At 41.2% G+C, this 20996-nt stretch overlaps 1 protein-coding gene across 3 annotated transcripts in view; it reads right to left on the bottom strand.

Annotated features, from left to right (window-relative positions):
* Positions 1-20996, bottom strand: part of dab1a (DAB adaptor protein 1a) — a 331663-nt gene that overhangs the window by 251872 nt on the left and 58795 nt on the right. For 2 of the 3 annotated variants that reach the window (XM_039811473.1, XM_039811472.1), the window contains exon 1: positions 8327-8673. The exons of the other annotated variant lie outside the window; for it this stretch is intronic. The gene's annotated coding sequence lies outside the window, so the exon portion shown is untranslated. Of the gene's footprint in view, positions 1-8326; positions 8674-20996 lie in introns of those variants that run through there. 3 annotated transcript variants of the gene reach the window in all.

Raw genomic sequence — 20996 nt, 5'->3', positions numbered from 1 at the left:
CGTCTCGGCTTAGTCATGGAAAAAAAGGTCGTTGACGAGCATATTTAGTCTCGTCTCGTCTGACGAAATTAACACTAGTTAAGAGGATGAATAACGTGATTGTAGGAATGATGACTATGATGCTGATTGTGCTGATAAGTGTAGCATCGGGACAACGAAACTTCAAGCCCCAGTTATCATGCTGGCAAGTACGTAGTTTAATATTTTTGGTGTCCAAATATGTGGACAATATTCACTGGAGCAAAGACACCCAGATAAGCAAGTGTGTGCGCATTGAAGTGAGCATGGCTATCAAAACTCTTTAGCTCCTTTGCTGTGGGAAGAATGTGTGCATCTGTACTCTAGGTTCACCGTCATGAGACATTATTTGCATGCTCGTCAAATCATGGAAAGATCTTTTTTTTCAGTTTTTCAACCGAAACTCAACAATGGTATTACATGTCACGAGTGTTCGTATCATAGTATCAGCATTAAAGCAGAGAGCTGACTGAGATTATTGAGACACATCATTATATTCATGACAAACTAGTTTGTTTTTTTCCGCCTCTGTCTTCACATCTAGTGGGTGTAGTTGTGTATTCAAACCACAAACCGCTGCGCTGCGTTGCATTGCAACGGACAACTCACACAGCCAGAACGGCGCTGTCAGACTGCACCAACACACCCACACATCCATACACATGAGTGCACGCTGTTGACGTGCAGACTATTATTGTGTGGATTCAAATAGTCGCTGAAACTCTGCAAACTTTGGTACCGTACTGTATACTGGATTTACATTTCGTATATTTCTGTATTGGCAAGGGGTTACACTATAATTTGTGATTTATACAATTATAGAAAAGGATAATTTTCACTAATATAGGGTCTTACAGTTCAACCAGTGAAAACATTTACAATACAATGCAAAAACCTCTATAACAAGCAACACCGCGCCCCACTTTTTCTAATACGATATCTAACATTGCTCTGTGTCTCTTTAATTTCCACTCTTCATGAGAAACCATTAGAATGCTTTAGGAGGGTGGACTACAGGCTCTTCCTCTTTTCCAGGCTGATAAAGAAGCTGCTCTACTGCGAGTTGGTCCCTGGGTGCCAGCCACGGTCGAGTGAGCTGCACTCAGACACCTGCTGCTCATTAACCACAACAGAGAAAGGTGAGCACTTCAATCAGGATATTAGGACAGGAAATGAAATGGACAGAGAGGGGTACATCTGGGGGAGGAGGAGGACAGGAGAGGAGATGGAGCTAAACAAGAGTGTCCCAAGGTTAAGAATGAGGGGAGAAGAGGATTGAGGGTTATTCTTTGGCATTGTTCCCAGATGTAGTGTTGTGTCCCTCACCTTCGCTCAGCAAAAAATTCCCCAGCACTCAAAAGGTGTGTGTGTGTGTGTGTGTGTGTCCTGTCCACCTGACATCTCTTAACAGTAATAATGTATTCCCACCTATTAATATGTTATGGATCAGAGAGTATATTATCGATCCACCAGCTCGGCCATATTGTTACCCCTGATCCACTACCTTCACTTCTTTCTCCCTCTCTTTCCACTGCTGCACCACCGAGGACTGAGGCCACATATTGGTATACTTGTTCTGGCTTCTCAAATTAGAGTATTTGGTGCTTTTCTGTTTTACATTATGTTTTTATTGAACATCTTTGGGTTTTTTTAATCTGTTGGTCTGACAAAACAAGCAACAACACCGCGAAGACCTTGGGTGTTGGGTTGTTATTTCATAAAGTGAATGGTTTATTGAAAAAAAATAAGGTTAATAAAACATTGCACATTCATTGACAAAGCATTATACTGAAACATGTTGAAGCCAAATCATAGAAAATGCATCACTTGTTAGCTGGTAAACTATTTGTATGTGTTGTGAACAACATCCAAAGCTATTCTTATCAGATTGTCTTGATATAATTGAGAGCATGATGAGATCGGTTTTAATCATTGAAAGGACATGATCACATGCTATTAAAAAAAGATTTTGCTTTATCCAACTCCATTGGACGACATTCAACATGGAAGTGGTACCTAGTTATTCTCAATCATGGATCTCGAGCTCCACGGCAGTGGTTTTACCTTTGTTTGTTGTCACCACTGACAGAACTAATAAAATCCAGTTGGAAAAGAGGAAAACATCTGCTGCTCAAATAAAAGAAAAAGGTGTTCCTTAAATGTAGATATTGCCTCTCCTAAAATATATGTTTATGTTCACGTGTTCCCTCTGCCATAGCAGCACTCAACAAAACGCATCAATAATTTATGGGTGTAGGTGCTATGTGTAGCCTATATGTGTGTGTGTATATATATATACACAGTATATGGATGTATCTTTCATGTAGTCATGTTGTGGTGTATAATGTATTTGTGTGTCTATGCATTTATTTGAGGCTCTGTATAGACTGTGGCAATAAAAAGAGAAGGACAATACAGAATCTATTTATCAACACAACCTACACTGCCATACTGAATCACCATAATTGATCTTTGAATCTCTGCATCCCTGCATTTCACTTACAACAGCCTCTTAGATCAGTCTGGAGGAAAAAAAATCGGACACTTTTGTTGCATCAAATTGTGCACTTTACTGCTGCAGATTGCGTTTTACCTTAAGAGTACCATAGGCTTTTCTCAAAGTGAAAATTGGCGTTTAAGTCCTGAGTTCAAAGCTCTAAAACTTAAAGCAATCCTTACAAGTACTCATGCACATACAGTATACTCATTAAGAAAACACAATTATTACAAACAATACATTTAGATACCATCATTTGTGTTTGCATTAAAAAAGGAAAATAGATTACACAAACTACTGCTATTTGGATAACTTCTGGATAATAACTGCAAACCTCTCACTACGTACCTATGGACTGCGAGATACAAACACAAGCAGTTCACACTCATTACCAAGCTGCAAGACAGCATCACCTGCATCACACACATACACACACACACACACACAAACAATACTTCACACATACCAGAGCTCATGACATTCATAAGAGGAAATGAAAAAGAGCGTGGCCCTGTGCCGGGCACTGGCGTGTGAGACAGCGATTGTGTTCAGTAAATGTGATTACCTTAGTGTCACTCTCTGGAGGCAAACGCCACCGAGTTATTACACTCTTATTATTCCCAAACTAATAACATAGCCTGCCAATCACTTACACCGCAATCCTTAACCACACGCTGACAAGTGTCCCGCAAACCGATTGAGAGAGAGAGACAGACACACACACACACACACACACACACACACACACACACACACACACACACACACACACACAAACTATGAACACATGCTGAATGAATCCAGACACACACACATACTCATCTGACATGGCTAAAAGCCAGCAGACATTTACACACACTTCCTTGGAGGGCCCCAGGGTGAGGGGGATCGTCCCCTTCATCTGAAGTGGAGAGGAAGTCCATTGGCCAAATTAGATTCCGACATTTCCTGACGGAGTTAAGCATCAATCTGCAGCGCTGCGCCGTGATTCGCCATGACCTTGGCCTATCACAGCGCAGCGTCTGGGAGTGCTCAGAGAGGCTCTTAATCAGACCTGGAGGACATGGGGCCTATGATGACATTACTCAGCCTTTATCTCTCTACACACATCCTTCTGTTTCTCTGCGTCTGTCTTCCAATCTGCCCTCTCCTCTTCCCTTTCTTCCCTCTCAGCTCCAGGCTGAGGAGGTGGCTCCACAGCTCAAATGGATGCTTACTTAACCAGACCTCTGAATGTGAACTTTGTTCATTGATCCAATTCTTGGCCTGACAGTTTGCCCTCACAATGCTGAACACAACCAAGTATGGCCCTTTTTTATCAAATGTGATCCAGTTTCACTCATTCTACTCAACAGGTACATCAACAGGTGCGTTTCTGCAGCACTGATTGCATTCAAAACATCCATTCTCATACACACAAACACACACACACACACACAGATGACCATCCCCTAAACAATACACACTCATCCTCATTCCAGAGCTACTGCAATCCCATTGTGAATGATGAGATTGTGCTGAGATGGAGATAAATGAGCCTTCATTACAGCCATGATAGCACCAAGCAGCACCAGAGCAAGGAAAGAGAGGAAGAGACGCTCGCCTCCTTTCATTCTCACTGTCCCTCATTTACCATGTCCAAGGGTTCTTAACGTATAAAGGACACAAAAGGACAAGGTACATACTGCAGAATTACAATAAATATGTGCATTTATATAGCCTGCACAAATAAATGCACACATGCACCACATAAAAGAGATACCGGTACGTGCATTTAAATTGCTCATTCACACACACACACACACACACACACACACACACACACACACACACACACACACACACACACACACACACACACACACACACACACACACACACACACACACACCTATACAGTGCTTCAAACCGAACTCCATCCATAGAGGCCATAGAAAACACCTACATAGATAATGGAATTCTCTGTCAGGATCTATCAAGGAAAATATTTTACCTCCACATGGAAACACACACACAGATTTATGCACACATAACTTTCTCAAACCCACAGACATGCTGCATTCCAAATTAATACAATAAAGGCATACCATTTAAGGTACATTCGGCCCATTGATGATTGAAAGAGATTTGTAAAATCAAAGATATAAAAAGCCTGTCTCCTTTTTGGCAGACAGAGTAAGGAGAATGTAATTGCATTTTTTTACCCTCGTGGTTTACAGATGATGTTGGGCTAGAAAGTTATGAGTGCTGCACAGCACCTGTATACAGATTCAGACACACTTGTACATAGAAAGAAAAAAAATGTACAGCAAACAACTGCCAGTGTGATGCAGTAGCCCTTTGTTATTTTCAAAAAAAGTAATATTACCACTCATAGCCACACTATATCAGTGCCAATATTCACAGTCAATATTCTGTGCTGCAGCAATACAGAAGCAAGACCAGAATTGTATTAACTTCAAGACTACCAGCAGCTAGCAACTGTGTGTATATGTGTGTGCGCACCTGCTGCCGAGTCCCGCAGGAGTCCAGAATGGATTAGCCTGAGTCAAGCTTAATTCTCAGTAGGTCAATGTCTAGTTGTTACCTCAGAAACACATGATGTGCTGGGGAAAAAGGAAACCAAGAGACAGAGACCGAAAGATACAGGGAGACAGACTATTGTCAAGGAATGCAGATCAAAACCCTGATCTCACTCACAGACACACAGTACATTTCCCTCTATGCCTCTCTCTCTCTCTCAAGTTCTGGCTGTCCGACAAACAAATGCACAAAAACATGTGGACCCAAACATTGACCCAGAGGTTGGCTTGGAGCCAATGTAGTGACTTGCAGGTTTCGTCTTTGGCATTTTAATTGCTTTTCCATTTTCCTGTCCATTCATCCTCCCACATCCGCTTGCTCTCTACTTAGCACAGGGCTCGACATTAAGGCTTGTCCGCTTATCCGGGACAAGTGGATTTTTTGTAGGGCAAGTGGAAGAGAAATTTACTTGCCCCACTGGACAAGTTAAAACTCAAACAAAATAAAATGCCATGTTACTTCACGTTATGTGCCACTCATTAAGTCTATGTTATTGATTTGAAACAAATAAAAAAATTTCCCCCATGATCCGCGTCAGCGGACCCAGCTGCAGCGAGTCAGCGGGCCGTTAACGTTAGACCCAGCCCGCTGTTCAGCTCATTCTCTGTAAGCGATGCAGCATAAAAAGCACGGGGAGCCAGCCGGTGTTAGTTGGCTAACATTAGCTTGCTAACTCCACCTTAACGTTACCTCCTCGCCACATCGTTCACAGAAAACGAGCCGAATACTGTTGTCACTTGTGGCGATAGCAGTGTGCGTTGTGTGGATGAAGCATGAAGTTAATTTGACTCATTTAGCGGCTGGCTCTCTGCCTCGTAACGTTACTAATCCGCTGCTCGTTTGTCCGTCAGTTATTGTCACACCTCAGCTCCGCGACTTGCCGGATTAAATATCAGCTAATAATCGACTGTAAAGTAGCTACACCTTTTGAAGGATCCCTTGGTAAATCAGCCTCTGCCAGGTAGAAAGTGAAATTGTAAAATATATATATATATATATATATATATATATATATATATATAGTATAAGTTCAAGTCACCATTACCTCTGGTCAAAATATTAACTTAGTATCTCAGAATATAAATTAAGAATCTCAAAGTAATGAGAACATTTCAAATATTGACTTAGTATCTCAATATATTGACTTATCTCCAAATATTGACTTAATATCTCAAAATATTGGCTCAGTATCTCAATATATTGACTTAGTAACTCAGAATATTGACTAAGAATCTCAAAGCAATGAGAACATTTAAAATATAGACTTACAATCTCAATATATTGACGCAATATCTCAAAGTATCTCAATATATTGACTTAGTAACTTAGAATATTGACTAGGAATCTGAACCTATGGCACCTATCGCAGCGGCAGATGTTTACGTGTTGGTTATTTACAGGCAGACTCGCTAGCAAATCCAGCTACTGCAATTCCTTATTTGGAGAAGAAGCCACTAACTAGACACAATGCTGGTTTGACACGTCATGTGTGGTTTGTTTACAGTAAAAAAAAAAGCAAGACTCAGTCCTTGATAACCACAGCATTTAACAATGGGAGAAAATTCCCAAGGGACAGCGCCAAAGCTAAAGGGATGACAAGGTGATGGAGTTCACTGCATTAGACGACCTGGCGTTTCGAAACCCACACACAGCCCAGTCGCCATTTTGCTGACGTCTGTCTCCTCGAAATCTACAACGTCTTGGCCACACACACATTCATGAGCTACTGGCTTGTGCGAGTATGCTTTAGCTTCATGGCACAGTGGATTGACAAAGATCTAAACTTGATAAAAGCAGTGTTACACTCCAAGGATAATATTATTTTATTGCTTTTGTAATGGGTTTTACAGGATAAAGGGGCTTTTGAAGCAGTTCTTCGTGTGACATTTTTTATGTGAAAGGAGGATATATTAAAAGGTTGTTTTAATACATGTGTATGATTAAATTTGTGCTCATTTAAAGATGAATAATAACCAATTAAGGTTTGAATGACTTGAAAACAGTTCAAGGTATTTTGTGGGGGGGGGACAACAACAAAACATCAGTATCGGCCAAATTGTTATCGGCCCAGAATTTCACAATCTGTGCATCCCTAAAAAGGACTGATTAAACCTAACCTAAGAAATGAGCTAAACTTGAAGTGGCCTTGAAAAGAGATTTTCCAACATCTACTGAACAGTGTTCATCCTGTCAATGTACCCTTAAGCAAGACACACAAAAATTGGCACAAATGTGACAGCAGCAAGGTTTAGCCCCAAGCAGTACCACTTCTAGATGGTGAGTGTTACTGGCTCAAGGCCACTTCAGCAGGGCCAATGATAACCGTCTTGCAGGACTTAACCCAGGCCTTCTGGCTCAAGTATAGTTACCCTACTCGCTACAGCCTCCTGCTGATTTGATTCAACTTCCCAAAACTTGCAGCAAAATGTTTTGTGTTTTTTTTTCTCCAATTGGCAGTACTGTAGTGAAGCAGGGCCTCAGGTGTTAGATCCTGTAATACATACAGACATACGTAGATGTACAGTTCATCACACAACCACATGCTGAGGGCCAGTTCTCTCAAACAGAAATGCTCATTTTATAGTGATTCCAGCACATCAGTTCCGGTAAAATAGCATAATGTACTAATACTACGATATATTTCCCCAGAAGGACAAATTACATATTAAAAAAAGAGACACACAAAGATGCTCCCAGTGAGTGCTCTAGCCTGCAGCCTTGAGGCAGAGCCCAGCCCACAATGATGGATACTCCGATGCAGGCGTTTTTCCAAGTCCAAGCCAGTAAGAAAACACACACACAAACTTGCCGTCATCTTTGCTGAGCTCTAGCAGGCACAACATACATCTCCCTCACCCCTGCTCCATCCATCTCTGTTATTCTCCATTTATATAGTCCTCTCTCGCTTCAGCATCTCTATATCTGGCGTCTGTGAGGGTGTATCCATCTACAACCTGTCACAGAACCATATCTCTCTTTTAATGCTTATCTTCTCTTACAACCGTTTTTCCTCAGCTTTGCACTATTTTGTTAACACTAGCGCTGCATTATAGTATGAAAGGACCTTTAAGTACATTTAAGTGTCAAGAAATCTCCCTCTGACAGTTCTGTACCCCATATATAAAACATACTTCCTACTATACCATGCATAGCCTCTAAGTACAAATTGAAGCCCACAGCAGAATCTTAAACTCTCTCTTACTCATCCCTTTAAGTGCTGACACACACCTGATGGATCCTATGCACGTTCCCGGTTCCTCCTCTGCTTCGCCACCACACCACGAAGGTCACTGCTGGCCCGCTGTCGCGCTTCCCCCTCCCGTCTTACTCTCTGTCCCTCTCTTTCTCCCTCCGCTTTGGCAAGAAAGAGAGAGAATCCTTGCAGGGGCAGGAAATCCTCAGCTGCCGACTGAGACACTCAGAGACTGGAGAGCCTAACTGCTGCCGAGGCACACCGGAGGTGCTGGCTGACGGAGCTGTGGAGGTGGTGGAGGGTGGCTAACGTGGCACCACAGCAGCCTACTGACACACACACACACAGCCAGAGAGCTCAGAGAGTCGCTAGCTCAGAGCTCACCGCGGCAAAGCTCAGAGTCAGCAGCCTAGCCCCCCCTCCCCGCCTGCCTCTCTCTTGCTCTCACTCTGCCTCTTCCCCCTCCTCTCCACTCTCAGTTACCACATTCCACCTAATAGCAGAATCCTCTTTTCCTCCCTCCCTCAACTAAAGTACACATCAAGCTCATTCTCAGCTCTCGTGTTTCTCTTAAGCTCGGTGATGTACGTTCAACAACGCTGAAGAGCGTTGCAGCTGAGATGATGGCTACATCCTCTCGTCTCACAAATCAAGGTGCGTTTTTGTGCGTCAAAAGGTAAAAAACATTTTCAAAATATCAACATGCAACCACCAACAAACCATCTTATTTATTTTTAAGTTAGTTTGGGGCTTTTTCCGCCTTTAACCCTTGTGTTGTCTTCCCGTCGGCCACCAACTTGTTGTCCTTGGGGATCAAAATTGAACATGCATTTTTAGGCCTTTATTGACAGGCAGCTTAAGACATGAAAGCGGGGAGAGAGAGGGGGGAATGACATGCAGCAAAAGGCCGCAGGTCGGAGTTGAACCTGCGTCGAGGAGTAAACCTCTATATATGGGCGCCCGCTCTACCAACTGAGCTATCCGGGCGCTCGAAAATGTTTTTTTGAAATGAATTTTTTTCGTGCAACGTTTTTGGTGCTTTTCCTGATGTTCCTAACACTTTTTTTTTATTCATGGTCAATAAACCTAATTTATATGCCATTATATCAAATTTTTGAGTTGAGAAAAAAAAAAAGCAGAAATTATGAATTATTTTGACTAATAGTAAAGATCAGGGCATGTTGAGTGAATCACAGACTAGCTTATCTGTCAAAGTTTAGTCAGGAGACCGTTTTGAAACCATTAAAACATTTTTTTCAAATGCTATAAAATTTAACATTTAAAACGGGACAAATTTGACCCAAGGACAACACAAGGGTTAATTGATAGGACAGCTAGGTGAGAAAGGGGAGAGAGCGATAGAGGAGGAAGACATGCAGGAAATCATCACAGGTTGGACTCGAACCCTGGACCTCTGCATCGAGGTATAAACCTCGCGGTATATGTGCGCCTGTTCTACCCACTGAGGCAACCATGCCACCAAACAATGTTATTTGGAATTGTGTATGTATTCTACATTTCACTTGGTTGAAAGGCAATTTACCTTTGGGGGCAAAAATAAAGTTGAAAAGTTAAAAGTCTGCAGGTTTTTACTTAAAGAAGTCACATCTGCGAGTGATTTTACCGATGTGTTCTTCCCCTTTACTTGGGGCTGGGTATCAAACATTTTTGATACCGGTACCAATACCATGACTTTGATACCAGTTCCTGAATGATACTTTTTTCGATACCAATTTTATAAAAATCCATTTTAACAAAAATAAAATCACAACATTATGGCACAAATCTCTATTTTTCAGCTCAACATCTACAATCAGCTACATGAGCCCATCTCTGTGCGCAACGTAGAGTTTTTCCTGCGTGTCTCTACAACGTGTACCGTTAGACAGCCAATCAGCTGCGTTATTAGACCTTGGTAGTTGCATTCTGTATGCTTATTGGCTCACCGACGCTGATAAGATTTGCCCCTTAAGTATTGAAATTTGGTATTAAATTACGAGGCATTTTCCGATACTAAGGAGGCCATTCAGTCTGTGCCTAAAAAGTATTGAATTCAGTACCCAGCTCTACCTTTATCAGTGAGTGGAGGTTTTGGTTGAAATGGAAACCATATATTTGTCCACACCTGTACTATGGTGTGTATTTTTTCGATAAAAAAGGAATTTTTCATTTTAATTGCTCAGCGTTTAAAATATTCGTCTCTGCCTCAACTTTAATAAAATTGAGGTGAATGAAATGTGGTTTGCACTGCTCCAAGCACTAAAAAAAATGACATTGACACAAATTTAACAAATAATGGTCCTCATCCTGTACAACCACTTTTTACCAAACGAAAAACTATGAAAAGAAGACCTTAGAAAAAAACCTCTGGACATCAAACTGAAACTATCTGCATGATTAGATACCACACAATAGATGATAAAATGTTTTTAGTAATTGGGTGAACCGACCCTTTAAAATACAAAGTGGCATTCAGACCACATAAATGCACACTTATGACAGCAGGGGAGGCAGAAATGGAAGAGGGGTGGTGGCATTCAGATGAATCCAAATCCACATGCCGCCACCATTTATCATTTAATGTATTCATCCTCTCCAAACCTAATGCCCTGACAAAGACAGGCTTATTGAGCCCTCCCTAACACAAAGATTAGCCTCAGACAGACTACACATACAGACACCCTCACAGAGGAGAGGGAAGAGATGAACACAAACAGTGGGAGGGAAAGTCAAGGGGAGCATTACCCATTGGGAGAAAAAGAGCAACCTGGGAAATGAGTAACCGTATCAGACAGGGTTAGATTGGAAAAGAGTTGGATAAATCATTAACATATAGCCTGGTGAGTAATGCGTTGTTAATGTTGAGATTGTTGTGTTGAATAGCAAAACTTCACTTGTCTTCTGTTGTTGCATTGCTCCAACATAGCGACTCCATATGTAACACCAGCTGTGGATAAAGCTCTTGTTCAAGGCGGCACAGAGAAGAAAATGACAAACTCATAAAGGGTCCGCCTTGAGCTCTGCCGGCTTGTAGAACAAACCGCTAAAAGGATATGAAAGAAAGCCTCCACTCAGTCTTTTATAAACTTTCTTCCAGCCCTCTCCCCCCCCCCTCCATTCCTCATCTCTCGCTCTCCTCTCTCTCATCTGAACAAGGACATTCAGTGCATCATCCCTAAAAAATAAAACTAAGGCATCTCTATTTCTAGTAATGGCTGTTGTTATGGCCACAGCAATAAACCTGACTGAGCTGCTTCACTCCACACTGAATGAGTGCCTGTATAGGATGTGCATATGCCCTTACATGTTCACTGTGTCAAATCTATGAAGGAACACACACCTGCATCATTCTTTACTGCAGACCACAACAGCATTTTATCTAGGAAATTAGTTTTGTCATGGATACAGTTTCCGTCTACTTCCTGGTGATGAAGATGTTGCAAGGAGCCAGTCTATTGACAGCGGTCGAGTGTGGTCATTGGGGCAGATTGATAAGAGGGTGTGTTAACTGTCATTTGGCACAGAGGAGATAGATCACGTTTAAGTATTGACTGGCTCAACAATGTAGAATGCTGTTCCATCTCCCTGCCACTGTCGCATGCTCATTAAGAGCATCAGAGCATGTCATTAGCATACACACATACGCTCCCTACAGCGTATCATTAAATAGATTTAATTATCCAACTTTCTGAGTCTCTGAATAACAACAAGTGCACAATGCATTCAACTTCCAAACAAATTACTCTCGTCAGAACATTTCTAATTAGTGCAGAGAAGAGGAAAAATATTGGTATTAACCTGTGCTTACTCAGTCTGTTGTAGAGTGTTTAAGTGTGTGTGTGTGTGTGTGTGTGTGTGTGTGTGTGTGTGTGTTTTTTAGAATGTTTAAGAGTGTGCGAGTGTGTGTGTGTATTTATCCTCCAGTAATTATATTTCCAGGTAATGGTGGGCATAGAGAGGCAGGCCTGTGTGTATATTCCATTCGGCTTCTCAGACGTGTCCAATACTGAGGCAGATCAGATCGAACTGTAAAAGCTCATTAATTACAGATGGTTGCTGAGCGACAGAGAAGGGGAAGGGGAAAGGGGGGGGCGTGCAGTATTGGAATACTGAAGCTAAGAAATAATTGAAAAATATATCTCCCTCTGGTTTGTATTTGAGAAGTAAGCACTCAGCAAGCACAGCTTTGGAGATCAAAGGGTAAATGTTGCTGGCCATCTCTGGAGGCTCACACAGCATACACTCGAACACACAGGAAGATTTTAGAAGCTGTTTGGTTAAGCATTATACAGAGAAAATAAAATATGTAGGGGGATAGCCTTGATAAAATACAACTTTTATATGAGTAATACCGATACATTTCTGTTTTCCCATATTATCGTCAAAATTATGCAAATGAATGCATTTATGCAAATTCACCTCTTAAGACTAAATGTTCAGAATAATATCCATTTGTGAGTCCTGTTGTGATCCCGGGGAACCTCAAGGAAAAAAGCCAATCAACAAATGAGTAGTCAGTGGGTGAAAAAAATAAAAAACACTTTCTGTACTACTTTCTAACGAGCCAATCTTCGTTTATTTTAAGTTGTAAGTCATACTTTATTAATCTTTATCATATGAATGCTTTATAGTGTTTATTCACACCTTACTTTGTCTTTTTAGCACTTTAACAGGGGTATCCTCTAATGGAGGGACCATTCTGCCATTTAACTTCTGGAGAAGAATCGCAGGGCATCTGGAACCAAAATAAACTGCAGATATGGATTATAAATTGTGAAACTCAAGCCCTCTTAAGAATGACATTTTAGTAGTAGTAGTAGTAGTATACATAGCCCCTTTCACAAATGCAAGGCAAACGTGAAATTATCTAGACAACCCAGGGAAGCTGTATTTGAGAAAGTGGACATTAAATGGTCTCTACCCGTCCAGCTCCCTAGTACAAAGTCCATGTTATCACAATTAAGCCCAAAGTGTCAGAATTCACAGCGAGCAAGTGGGCCGGTTGATGACGCAAAACCTTTCTGAAGAGCGACTCCTAGTCAAGTGGCCACAGGAATGGTGTTGCATTTAAAAACTTGACCGGCCAGCTGGCTAGCTAGCCCAGGCTAGCAGAGTCGGCAGAAGAGTGGCAAATGGATTTCCCGATCCCAATGGACTCCTAGCCACATGCTATTACATCATATAAAACACAACTATTCCAGTAATAACCATGCATTACTTTTACTAAACCAATAAAAATATATTCCTTGACAATAAAAAATCTCTTTACATTGAGAATTTTTGTACTGAACAGATCAAACACACTGCCTGAAATATAGTTTACATAACACACTTTGCATCTGTGCAAATCAATTTGAAACCGCATATACAAAACAGGGTATTCCAAATACTATAGCTTCTCTGCCTTCCTGCAATGCTTCTGGAAATGGTTCTAAATCATGAATGCATGGGACAGCAACAGTTCAGTATAAAAGGACTTTATTGATTTAATTCCATAGAAATGAGAACCATTTTTTAAGCTCTCGCTCACTCTCTCACCTGTCATCAGCCTTGATGTGCAGTATAATAAAAGACTATTGTATGTCTGGAATTATACAAATACACTAACACTAATAACACTAATAAACTAAATCCATATACATTACAGTCCAACTTCCCACCGCTTGGTTTTCCTTTTTCTTACACTTCTCTGCTGCTATGTGTCACCTACTGATCTTCCACAGACAGCTGACAGCTGTAGCAGTAAGCACCCCATGCAACCTGACTAAGACACACACAGACACACACACACACACACACACACACACACACACACACACACAAACACATATGCATGTGGACCCAAGCACTTCCTCTTTCCATTAGCTGGTGACTACCAGATGAATAAAACATAGATGATCATGCTGCAGCCATCCGATTAGAGCACACACACATATACATATTGGCAAACGCACATATATTGTACAATCACATTTATGCGAAGACATGAGAAACCAATTCCTGTCCATCACACCCACCTACAGGTCAGAGAATCATAAAAAGTAATTGGTACACACTCTTGAATATATGAGTGTTTGATTTGGGCTCCATCGAACGTCCATATATTCCCTCTTTGGTGACCTGCAGAATGGTGTCAGGAGTGTGTTAATCAAGATTTTTCTCTTCTCCCAAGATGTTCCCAAATAATTTCCCTATGGCAAAAACATTTATAGACTACTATATGAACTATAGTCTCAAAAAAGCAAAGCATTTCTTCTCAGGTGCTGCAAGCATATCACTCCGCCCAAGTAGCAGAAGTAGCAGTGCTTCGCCTTTACGCAAGCAAGTATATAATGTGTTGTATGTTTACAAAACACATTGTAGTTTGAATATAGCATATGGATATACTGTATATATTTTGTACTTAAGTCTAATATATACATGCACCATATTAAAAAGGAACAAGTCACCTGTGGTCTCATTTATAAACGTGGCGTACACACAAAACGTGTGTACGCCACGCAAAGGTTGTGATTTATAAAAAACTAATTTGACGGGGGAAACTCTGACCCAACTGACCCACATTTTGGAGACAATGGGAATTGGCGACCCAGATGGTGAGGTGGTGAACTGATGTCAGACTGCAGAAAGTTAATGCGGGAATAACGATTACTCGTAATATTTAAGTACTGATGTCTCATGCAGGTTTTTTCACTCCATATCATCCACGTTATCATGAAGCAGTTATTTGCGCTTGAACTGAGTGATAACTGTTCCATAAACACCTTGTAAAATCCAACTCAAATCTTAGATAAAAATCCGTTCTTAATATTTAAATCGGCGGTGTCTCGCCGTCACATTGTCCGCTATGAAGCGCAGGAGGAGGAGATGGCCCGACTCCATGGAATACAGGATAGCATCAAATACTCTACCATTAGATAACTGCAAAAAAGCGTAAATAACAAAATATCTGTTTTTAAAACTGTGCACATATCCTCAAATGTCAAAGTCTGGAAATACAGCCGTTAAGCTCTCGCACAATTGTTACACTTAATGTCCTCGTTATCAGTCTGAACTTTAATACGGTTCATGACAAAACCTGCATGAAGAAAAGTGTGGTCCAGTAGAGAGGGCAACGCACCAGAACCGTGCCATCCCGGTCCAAATACAGGTCCACGCCACTCTGGGGGCAACCGGCTGTTTAAAGAGGGAAATGGCAAACAGAAATGTGTTTTATATAAATATTATATATATAAAAAAAAAAAAAAAGGGCTGTCAAACGATTACATTTTTTTAAATCGCGATTAATCGCTGAATTTCTATAGTTAATCGCGATTAATCCCATGTTTATCACATGATTAAAATTCTATTATTTTGCATTTCAGAACTGTTTAAGTACATATTAACAATGGAAAGCAATTCTTACAAGTGTATCTTGATTGGGAATCAAATGAATGCAAGGAAAGTTACTTTATGAACTTGATTTTAAGATTTGTATTAGTTTATTATTTATTTACTGTAAACAAAAGAAAAAATGAGAAAAAAAAAAAAAAAAAGACCGTCAGGAACTTGTTTATGGTTAAGGCCATGGTCAAAATTAAAGATTTAATAATAATAATAATAATAATAATAATAATGTAATAACTATAACAATAACTTATTTCACCAGTAAATTGCTGCTGACAAAAACAACCACCAGATGGGAAAATGGTATTTTACATTTACTGTGAATGCACCACGAAGCTACCTCTTTTAAAAATTTGTATTACTTACTGACGTCCAGTGATCACCGGTTGATGAGACAGCGTTTGCACTTTGGTTTCAATAACAGGTCGGCCAGTAGCACTCTCCAAAACAGTGCTTTGCCTGAGCCCACTAGCATCAACCTGAGTCACGTTAACTGTCCTATGCTTAGCTCATAGGTGGTAGCTCAAGCTTGACGTGCTTCGGTGATATTTTAATTCGGCTTTCCACAATGTGCCTATGGCTTTCGACTTGTCTACGAGCCGTCCAGGAGTTCTGGAAAATAAAAAGCGCCATTCAGAATTGTGTTGCTGCTGCATATCTCCAACAATGCTGCAGCATGCAGCAGTAGGATGTGTTAGGAGGAAGTATGGCAGCTTGATGATAAGTAAAGGTGCGGCAAAGGGTCAAAATAGTAGCCTGTTAGGCACGACGTGAAGCCGAGTGAAGTGAAAATAAATTAATAAATGGTGGCATGCGATTAAAAAAAATTAACGCGTTATGCTCGGCCCTTAATCGCAACGCAATTAACGCGTTAATGCTGACAGCCCTAATATAAAATCTTCAACTTTATCACTAAGGCTTGTCTAGATATAAAATATAGTTCCGTTAAATCTTATCATATAGGTCTGGTATATCGAAGCCGTCCCAGAGTGCCGTAATGCCTGCCGTTTTGGACGGTATTATTAATATAGGTAGTTTATAGAAAAGGTTTCCCTACACTGTGCGAGAACAGGCCAAAATTATAATTCAATTTGCAGCTATTTCAGAGCGTCTCAGAAGTTTTTTGGTTTTTCCCAGTTCGTTGGCGTAACAAAAGAACAATTGCATGCCAAGGTCATTAACATACTGATCAGCATTCATGAGGTGCTTTGCATTTACCATTTATGGTTAAAAATGGGCGTGTACAGGGCAGGATAAGAGGCTGATTGACATACACACTTGTGGGTAATCTGTGATTTATAAAGGAAACATTGCTTACAGAATTTTTTTTTTGTCTTTTGGGCGTACGTACACTTTTAGTAAGAATCCTACGCACAGTTTTATAAAGGAGAACCCAGCACATTCATTCAGGGACAATGTTAACAAATCCAAGTCTTGATGACCTGCAGCCTCTACACTGCATTTTATATTGCATGGCATCAAGTCATGGGAAAGTCAAGGCAAAGAGTAGCAGGAAATGGACATAATTGAGGCACAAATGGGGGCAGCACAGAAGTAAATATTTAAAGTGATGGTTCGGAGTAATTCACCCTAGGGTCCTTTGCACCATGACCTCGAGCCAAATACCCCCCCAGAAGCTTTTTTCACCTGGGTCGAACATTGGAGAGCAGCGACGAGAAGCCAGCAGGCAAGTGTTATTTACATACACTTCTGGTGTACTTACAAACTTTACAATCCATCGTTTTATGAGTACATAACCTATTTGTACTATTTGTAGACGTTTGGTATCATTTCGGGCATTATTAGTGGGGTAATGTTAAGAGACACTTCGGATCCATTAGCCCCTGCGCTAAGCTATTCAGCTGATAACGCTACGCTACGCTAACTCGTCCAATGTTCGACCCAGGTGAAAAAAGCTTCTGGAGGCGTGTTTGGCTCGAGGTCATGGTGCAAAGGACCCTAGGGTGAAATTACTCCGAACCATCACTTTAAGGGAAATGTCTTATTTTGAAGAACACAAGCATTTATAATACCATTTATTTATGTCAATTCTACCAAGGTATAAACACATTTGCCAATGATATACTGATATTTTAAAATGCTACAGTACAGGCCAAAAGTTTGGACACACCTTCTCATTCAATTCAATGTTTTCTTTATTTTCATGACTATTTACATTGTAGATTCTCACTGAAGGCATCAAAACTATGAATGAACACATGTGGAATTATGTACTTAACAAAAAAGTGTGAAATAACTGAAAACATGTCAAAACATTATATTCTAGTTTCTTCAAAGTAGCCACCCTTTGCTCTGATTACTGCTTTACACACTTTTGGCATTCTCTTGATGAGTTTCAAGAGGTAGTCACCTGAAATGGTTTTCCAACATTCTTGAATGAGTCTTGAATGAGTTCCCAGAGATGCTCAGCACTTCTTGGCCCCATTTTGCCTTCACTCTGCGGTCCAGCTCACCCCAAACCATCTCAATTGGGTTCAGGTCTGGTGACTTTGGAGGCCAGGTCATCTGGCGCAGCACTCCATCACTCTCCTTCTTGGTCAAATAGCCCTTACACAGCCTGGAGGCGTGTTTGGGGTCATTGTCCTGTTGAAAAATATATGATGGTCCAACTAAACGCAAACCGCATGGGATAGCATGTCGCTGCAGGTTGCTGTGGTAGCCATGCTAGTTCTGTATGCCTTCAATTTTGAATAAATCCCCAACAGTGTCACCAGCAAAGCACCCCCACACCATCACACCTCCTCCTCCATGCTTCACAGTGGGAACCAGGCATGTAGAATCCATCCGTTCACCTTTTCTGCGTCGCACAAAGACACGGCGGTTGGAACCAAAGATCTCAAATTTGGACTCCTCAGACCAAAGCACAGATTTCCACTAATCTAATGTCCATTCCTTGTGTTTCTTGGCCCAAATAAATCTCTTCTGCTTGTTGCCTCTCCGTAGCAGTGGTTTCCTAGCAACTACTTGACCATGAAGGCCTGATTCGCGCAGTCTCCTCTTGACAGTTGTTCTAGAGATGTGTCTGCTGCTAGAACTCTGTGTGGCATTCATCTGGTCACTCATCTGAGCTGCTGTTAACATGCGATTTCTGAGGCTGGTGACTCGGATGAACTTATCCTCAGCAGCAGAGTTGACTCTTGGTCTTCCTTTCCTGGGGCGGTCCTCTTCGTTGTACCGCTTGATGGTTTTTGCGACTGCAAAAGTTTTCGCAATTTTCCGGACTGACTGACCTTCATTTGTTAATGTAATGATGGCCACTCGTTTCTCTTTACTTAGCTGATTGGTTCTTGCCATAATATGAATTCTAACAGTTGTCCAATAGGGCTGTCGGCTGTGTATCAACCTGACTTCTGCACAACACAACTGATGGTCCCAACCCCATTAATAAGGGCAAAAAATCCACTAATTAAGCCTGACAAGGCACACCTGTGAAGTGAAAACCATTTCAGGTGACTACCTCATGAAGCTCATTGAGAGAACACCAAGGGTTTGCAGCGCTATCAAAAAAGCAAAGGGTGGCTACTTTGAGGAATCTAAAATATAAGACATGTTTTCAGTTATTTCACACTTTTTGGTTAAGTACATAATTCCATATGTGTTCATTCATAGTTTTGATGCCTTCAGTGAGAATCTACAATGTAAATAGTCATGAAAATAAAGAAAACGCATTGAATGAGAAGGTGTGTCCAAACTTTTGGCCTGTACTGTATGTGCAGCACATTTAAGTACCTCTCAGCAATAACTCTCTAAAAGAGCATCTCTCCGTTTCCCTTCCCTCCTTCCTCCTCCCAGTGCCTTCTGCGACGTCTGGGTGTTATTAATCTGATGATGGTGGAGTGGTACCCATTACAGTCGCAAACCCAAATCAATGACTGATACATGGGGGTGTATGCGTGTCTGCATAGCCGGATATTGCAGTGAAGAATATTGGGATGTTCCTTCTCCTCCTCTTAACACTGTCTTTTGATTCCTCTCTTCACTTTGCTGATGATCTTACTCTACAGGAGGGCCTAATGAGCTGACAGGCCTTCATGAATAAAGAGAGAAAACCCACGTACACATTTGCGCACACACACACACAGTATACACAAAATGACTTAGACTGTTTGTTTTAAAGTGTGAACAGTGTGATAAATCACAAATGCTAGTTAGAAGTAAATATTTGCATGCGCTAATTGGACTCATTAATGGAAGAGATATGAGTGGGGGTGGGGAGGGAAAAAGAGATGAGTGACTACTTAAATATACACCACTGATCAGCTATCTAATTGGTGCTTTGTAATGCACACGCACACACTCAGAACTGAACAGTTTGTGTATTGGTGTGGTAGGCTGCGGGAGAGGAATGATTAACACACACACACACACACACACACACACACAAAACACACACACACACACACACACACACACACACACACACACACACACACACACACACACACACACACCACACACACACACACACACACTTCACTGAACCCCCATCTCCAAAGAGGCTTTCAAGTAAATTGAGTTTAGGGTCCTGTTTATATTAATGACTCCACTGCTAGTTGTGTTAGACCCAGTGCTCTGTGTTATTACCTGCTTGATAATGAATGCCAGCTTGACTAGCAGCCATCAATGGAGGCTGCCACACACAGCAAATAATGCTGCAACTTGCCACTGGCTTGCAAGAATAGATTAGTTGCATTCTCCCTAGACTAGAAAATGATGGCAACTGGCTAATGCAGAAAGAAACTGTGGCAGACCTGGCGGCTTGAAGGACTGATAATTACTATATACTAGACCTCGATCAAATAGCATTAGAAAATAATTGAACGCATTTGTTTTATATATATATATATATATATATACAGGGCTCGACATTAAGGCTTGTCCGCTTGTCCGGGACAAGTGGATTTTTTGTAGGACAAGTGGAAGAGAAATTTACTTGCCCCACTGGACAAGTTAAAACTCAAACAAAACAAAATGCCATGTTAGTTCACGTTATGTGCCACTCATTTCGTCAATGTTACAGAATTGAAACAAATACATATTTTACCCCACAATCCCGGACGGCGGGGTCGTGGGCCGCTAACGTTAGACCCAGCCCGCTGTTCAGCGCATTCTCCGAAAGCAAAGCAGCATGAAAGCACCGCCGACGCCGGTGTTAGCTTGCTAACTCCACCTTAACGTTACCTCCTCGCCACATTGTTCACAGAAAACAAGCTGAAAACAGAAGTCACTCCGTGGCGATAGCAATGTGCTTTGTGTGGATGAAGCATTATATACGTTATTATGTGTCACTCATTCCGT

The sequence above is a fragment of the Perca fluviatilis genome, chromosome 9 (genome assembly GCF_010015445.1).
Source record: "Perca fluviatilis chromosome 9, GENO_Pfluv_1.0, whole genome shotgun sequence".
NCBI classification, from domain to species: domain Eukaryota; kingdom Metazoa; phylum Chordata; class Actinopteri; order Perciformes; family Percidae; genus Perca; species Perca fluviatilis.
The sequence above is the reverse complement of the archived record's forward strand: the minus strand, read 5'-3'. Positions and strand labels throughout refer to the sequence as shown.